The sequence below is a fragment of the Rhinoraja longicauda genome, chromosome 8 (genome assembly GCF_053455715.1).
Source record: "Rhinoraja longicauda isolate Sanriku21f chromosome 8, sRhiLon1.1, whole genome shotgun sequence".
In the NCBI taxonomy this organism is placed as follows: Eukaryota; Metazoa; Chordata; class Chondrichthyes; order Rajiformes; family Arhynchobatidae; genus Rhinoraja; species Rhinoraja longicauda.
The window spans coordinates 52,052,133-52,058,132 of record NC_135960.1 but is presented as its reverse complement, the minus strand read 5'-3'; positions in this window follow the sequence as shown (position 1 = coordinate 52,058,132).

The following is a 6,000-nucleotide window of genomic DNA, read 5'->3' as shown; positions in this document are numbered from 1 at the left end:
CAAAGACATAGCCTCCATAACATTCTGTGGCAATGAATTCCACAGATTCACCATCCACAACTGATATTTCTGGTCTGTAGTTCACATTTTTTTCCTTGCAGCCTTTCTTAAATAGAGACACTACAATTGCCAAACCCCCCAATGTTTTGGTTCCTCACCTGTGGCTATCAATGCTACAAATATATCTATCAGAACCCACAATTTCTTCACGAGCTTCCCACTATGTCCTAGAATACACTTGATTAGGTCCTGCAGATTTATTTATCATTGTGTTTTTAAATCCAATCTTTTTTCTTCTCAACTCTCTTATTTTCCTTTTGACTTACCCTCTAATTTATTGTATTCAAACCAGTTCTCACACATCAAGAACTGCTTTTAGTATTTCATCATATTCTCTACCTCCTGCTTTAAGGATTCTTAGTTGTGGTTCCTCTATCTTTCTTTCTTGTGGGATTGTACCTAACCTGTAACTGAACCATTTCCTGCTCATTGCTCTTACTCCTGGCAAATTTTGGTTCCATTTCTTTTTCTCATCCCATTGGAATTAGTCCTTTTCCAATTTAGATGTTTGACTTTAGATTGTTCCCTATCCTTCTCCATTATTAATCTAATCATTGATGATAATGGTGATAACTCTTGGAGAAGCATTCTCTCTGAGACACTGATTCAACCTGGCATACTTCAATCCCCAGATCCAGCAATATGTCCTTTCTGCTGGGATGGGAATCAATTGGCCAAAGCTTTTCTGAACTCAGTAAAAAAAAAAACGTTGTCTTTACTCTTACATTATTCTAATTGATTTAGGGGTAATTAATATTATCCACCTCTATACCATCATTCTTGTACATCTCTTTTGCCACCCTGAACAATTGTTCCTGTTGCATAACCTCAGGTCATGAAATAATTTCCTTTTGTTTATCAAAACTAATTAAACAGATTCAGTCCCCCCCCCCCCCTCCCCCCCTCTAGGATGTCCTCTATTTCCAACGATCCAATTTCTTCCCCAATCATTACTGGCCTCCAATCTTTTTTTTCACCTTCCCTTTTTTATCCAGGACATTTTGTTTTATATAAACATAGCACAAAAAGTAAGGAAATTTGTGTTTGGTAGATTATTTCTTTGTTGTAACAATGCTTCTTGACAATAAATCTTATACCGTTGGAAAGCCTGTTTATTTCCCTTTTAAATGGTGCCACATTTGTAAGGAACATGCATTTGTGGGATGAGCAGCAGAGCTGAGTATATGGGTTGCGCCCATGAAAAATTTGCCAAATCTTCTCTGCCAATGCCAAACAGCTTATCCTGCTGTTGCTATTGATTCTTGTTTTGAGCTTCTGGTACCCCCAGGTGCTGACAATCAGGTGCCTGATTGGCAGCATCTGTGAGCATGGGCCCTGCTACAGTGGTCAGTAGGTGCACCTGGGGGTACCAGAAGCTCAAAACAAGAATCAATAGCAACAGCAGGATAAGCTGTTTGGCATTGGCAGAGAAGATTTGGCAAATTTTTCATGGGCGCAACCCATATACTCAGCTCTGCTGCTCATCCCACAAATGCATGTTCCTTACAAATGTGGCACCATTTAAAAGGGAAATAAACAGGCTTTCCAACGGTATAAGATTTATTGCCAAGAAGCATTGTTACAACAAAGAAATAATCTACCAAACACAAATTTCCTTACTTTTTGTGCTATGTTTATATATATATATATATATATATATATATATATACACACACATATATATATATATATATATATATATACACACACATATATATATATATACACACACATATACATATACACACACACACATATATATATATATATATATATATATATATATATATATATATATAGTCATGTAGAAATATATTCTGCAGTTTACAAAATGGGAAAACAAAATTCATTTTGCACATGATGGCTTCATTTAGTCTGAACCAAATAAACCATTAAAAAAATTATGATCATTGCTGCATGTAAAGTTAAAAAATAAATGTACTCATTTCACATGTTCACAGACATTCTACAATCCATTAACCAACTGGTGTTCAATTTTCTTTTTAAACTCACTGTTCGGAATCCTACCATGGATCCTGGGAGATAATCCATACTTCAAATTTTGCCTGCAACTTCCTGGTATTGGCATGCACGAGTCTTATTGGGAACTCCATACCGTTGAGAGTAGCTCAAGATTTTCTCTTTCCAACAATATTTCATATGTTATTAGTTCAGGGGAATCCATGGTGTTCAACAGATGTGATGTAAACAGGCTGGCTTAATCGCCAATCAAAACCTTTTTCTATATTACAAATCAGGATATGAAAAGCACAATGTTTAATTAGCTTTTGAAACATAATTTACATGGATCAATAAAGACTGGGACATATGTGAATAAGGAGGAAGATACAATATCATAAATATTTTAACAATTTTTCTTACCATCCAATCTATTTTGAATTCTTCGTGTGAAATAATTGCAATTTGTTTTAGAAAACAAAGGCACAAAGTGCTGGAGTGACTCAGCTGGTCAGATCAGGGACTGAAGACACAAAGTAGTCTGTAGAAGAGTCCCGACCTGAAAGATCACCTATCTATGTATCTATGTTCTCCAGAGATGCTGCCTAACCCACTGAGTTATTCCAGCACTTTGTGTCTTTTTTTGTAAACCAGCACCTGTAGTTCCTAGTTTCTTCGTTTGTTTTCGGACTGGTTTGTTTCATAATCATTAATTATGGCTGAGTGTAACTTAAAAAAATCAGTTGGAGCTCATTGGCATGATAGTGCAGCAGGCAGCGCGGATGTCTCTTGAAGACAACCCATGTTATCTGGTGCTGACTGTGTGGAGTTTGCACATTTCCCCTCTTAATGCATATACCTTCCTGAGGTGCTCCATTTTCCTTCCTTCAGCATTCCAAAGATGTGCTGGTTGGTAGTGTAGGTGAGGATACAGAAGTCAAGGTGGTGTTTATGGGTATTTGATAGGGAATAAGTTGCATAGATTTTGGGAATGGGATTTATGGGGGATCAGTCCTTTGAGCATCTACGATAGTAGTTTGGCCATCTTTACTACCACTCAAAGATAATTTTGCAGGCAACTTTAGTATTGTGTATTAAAAGTCCTTTTTAAAACCTTGATTATTTTGGTACATTATCTGCAAGGCCGAAAGTTTGCATGTCTGTTTGTAAAACAGACTCACAGATGTATAAGACATTGGTGAGACTACATTTAGAATATTGTGTTCAGTTCTCAGCACCATGTTATAGGAAAGATATTGTCAAGCTTGAAAGGGTTCAGAAAAGATTTACAAGGATATTGCCAGGACTAGAGTGTGAGTTTAGGGAGAGGTTGAGTAGGCTGGGTCTCTATTCCATGGAGCGCAGGAGGATGAGGGGAGATCTTATAGAGGTATACAAAATCATGAGAGGAATAGATCGGGTAAATGCACAAAGTCTTTTGCCCAGAGTAGGGGAATCGAGGACCAGAGGACATAGGTTCAAGGTGAAGGGGAAACGACTTAATAGGAATCCGAGGGGCAACTTTCCACACAAAGGTGGGTGTATGGAACAAGCTGCCAGAGGAGGTAGTTGAGGCTGGGACTATCCCATCGTTTAAGAAACAGTTAGACAAGTACATGATAGGACAGGTTTGGAGGGATACGAACCAAGCGCAGGCAAGTGGGACTAGTGTAGCTGGGGCATTGTTGGCGGTGTGGGCGAGTTGGGCCGAAGGGCCTGTTTCCACACTGTATCACTCGATGACTCTATGTAATGAAGAAAAGCTTCATCTATGTTGGTTCAGTTTACTGACTAAACAGAAATATGTCTTGCTGAAACAAAGTGAACAAAATTGTATGCTGGCAGTATAACATGCTGGAACTTGCTGGGAAATGCAGGCACTTGTACAAATAATTGTCCCTCGGAGGCCGCCATGTTCCTTATCACCGGCTGACAGGCCAGGAGGACCATTTCTCATTAATAACAGCTGGGACCAATTACCTGATATTGGTTGGCCGCTTGAATGTTGTCAGCCTGCTCCCTATAAAACCCAAGCTCTCTAGCTAGAAGGGAAAAGATGAGAGGAAAAGCAGGAGAGGAGGCATAAAGGTGGGAGGAAGGGAGGCAAAGTGGAGCGCCTCCCTGCTAGTTGTGTTCCCCTGTCGCAGGTTCAAGACTGAGCCACTGGAACATACCCAGGACCACCAGTGCCATCATGTGGTCAGGACTGAGCTGCTGGGAAGAAGCCCGAGACAGCCAGCACCTCTTGAGGCTAAGATTGAGTGGCAGAGGCAAGCCTGAGATGCCAGTGCCTCTTCACGCCAATGGACAATGAGGAACTACGTACACACACAGAGGCAAAGACTGATCCACAAGGATAACCCAGAGACCACCAGCGCTGCCTCTTCAAGCCCAAAGCTGTGCCATCGGGATATGCCTGAGACTGCTAGCCTCTCCTCGGGGCATGTGTGAACAGCAGGAACAAGCCTGAGATTGCCACACCTCCTCCTTCTCGACCAGGACTGAGCTGCTGGGACAAGCCCGGGATCCCAACACCACTGCACATGTCTCGTGACGATGAGGGACAGCACTCCCATGCAGTCCTGGATTAGTTGTCACTGCAAATAAAACATACCACATGAGTTCACCCAACTGTGTTGGTGTGATCACTGTCATCCCCAATGCCACAAATGTCTACAAAAATAAATAAGCTGGATTGATACGTCAAATGCTTATTTTATTTTATATTTGACTGAAGTTAATGAAATATGTTCTGTTTATTTCTATAATATAAATAAGATCAAAGACATAAATCCAATGTAAAAATCATATCTCTGTACTATGAAACAATAATGTGCTGGAATTTGCTGTCAACAATGTTGGATTTTGTATCTACTACAGGGGTTTGCTCTTCATAGCACAATTTATTTTTACTGTTACTCCACCATGCTTAAAGTCATAAATTATACTGACTTGCAATTGCAGTACATCACTATTCCATCAGTGTTCCCTACCCAATGGAACTGCGAAGATCAGTGATCCCATGGGCAATGTCTTGCCAATGCCACAACATTTACAAAACAATTTTAAAAAGACACAGCTGTACCAATTTAAGTGGCCAAATCCAACATGCCAGTCGATGTCTATGTGAACAGTCAATATTTAAAATCTACTGAAATAAAAACAGAAGCAGCTGGTCAGGCAGCATCTATGGATAAAGAAAATGTGGATAGAATTAATTTTCCGTTGATGAACCAGTCTCGCATTAATTTGGGCAAATGTGTAGTTTTTAAAATTTGTTTGTGAATGCTACTGGCAAGACCTGCATCAATTGCCCATGAATTGCAAAAGCTGATGGTGAGCATTTCCAGTATTTGCTGTCTTTATGTCATATTTGCAGCTTTTGTAGGTTTTTGGTTAAAAATCCCATGAATTTATGTGAATAACACTGTGAGATTTTCAAGACTTTTCAATGGAGATTGTAGCATGCACCACTGGGTTAGCTGCAATGATTCATGTCTCTGCTTCTCACCATCACTCTGGATTCTTATCATATGCTTATGTCTTAGGAATAAAATATAATAAATTAAAGTCTCTAGATAGGGAATTTCCTAATTAGATGTAATGGATATAGCATGGATTGGCCAGGAAGTGTTTTACAATGAATGGGATTCAATGAGGTTACCCCAGATGTAGGCTTCTCAGATGAGGGATTACAGATATGTAATCATGTTCATTTTCAATACGTTGTAATGTTGAGCCTTAAAAATATTAAATGAACAAAATAAATATTAAAATAGTTGCACTATTATCTTGCTATTTTAATGCTGGTACCTGAAATTGTATTGCAATGTAAACTCTAGCTAAATCTGTAATTGTTGATATTATTAATATATATGTCTAAGAATAAGACAGTGGCCATGATAACGACTGAAATTTGTGGTTCCTTCACTCACCTTGAATTTTAGTTGAAAGGCATCATTTTCCACGCTTTTTGTAATC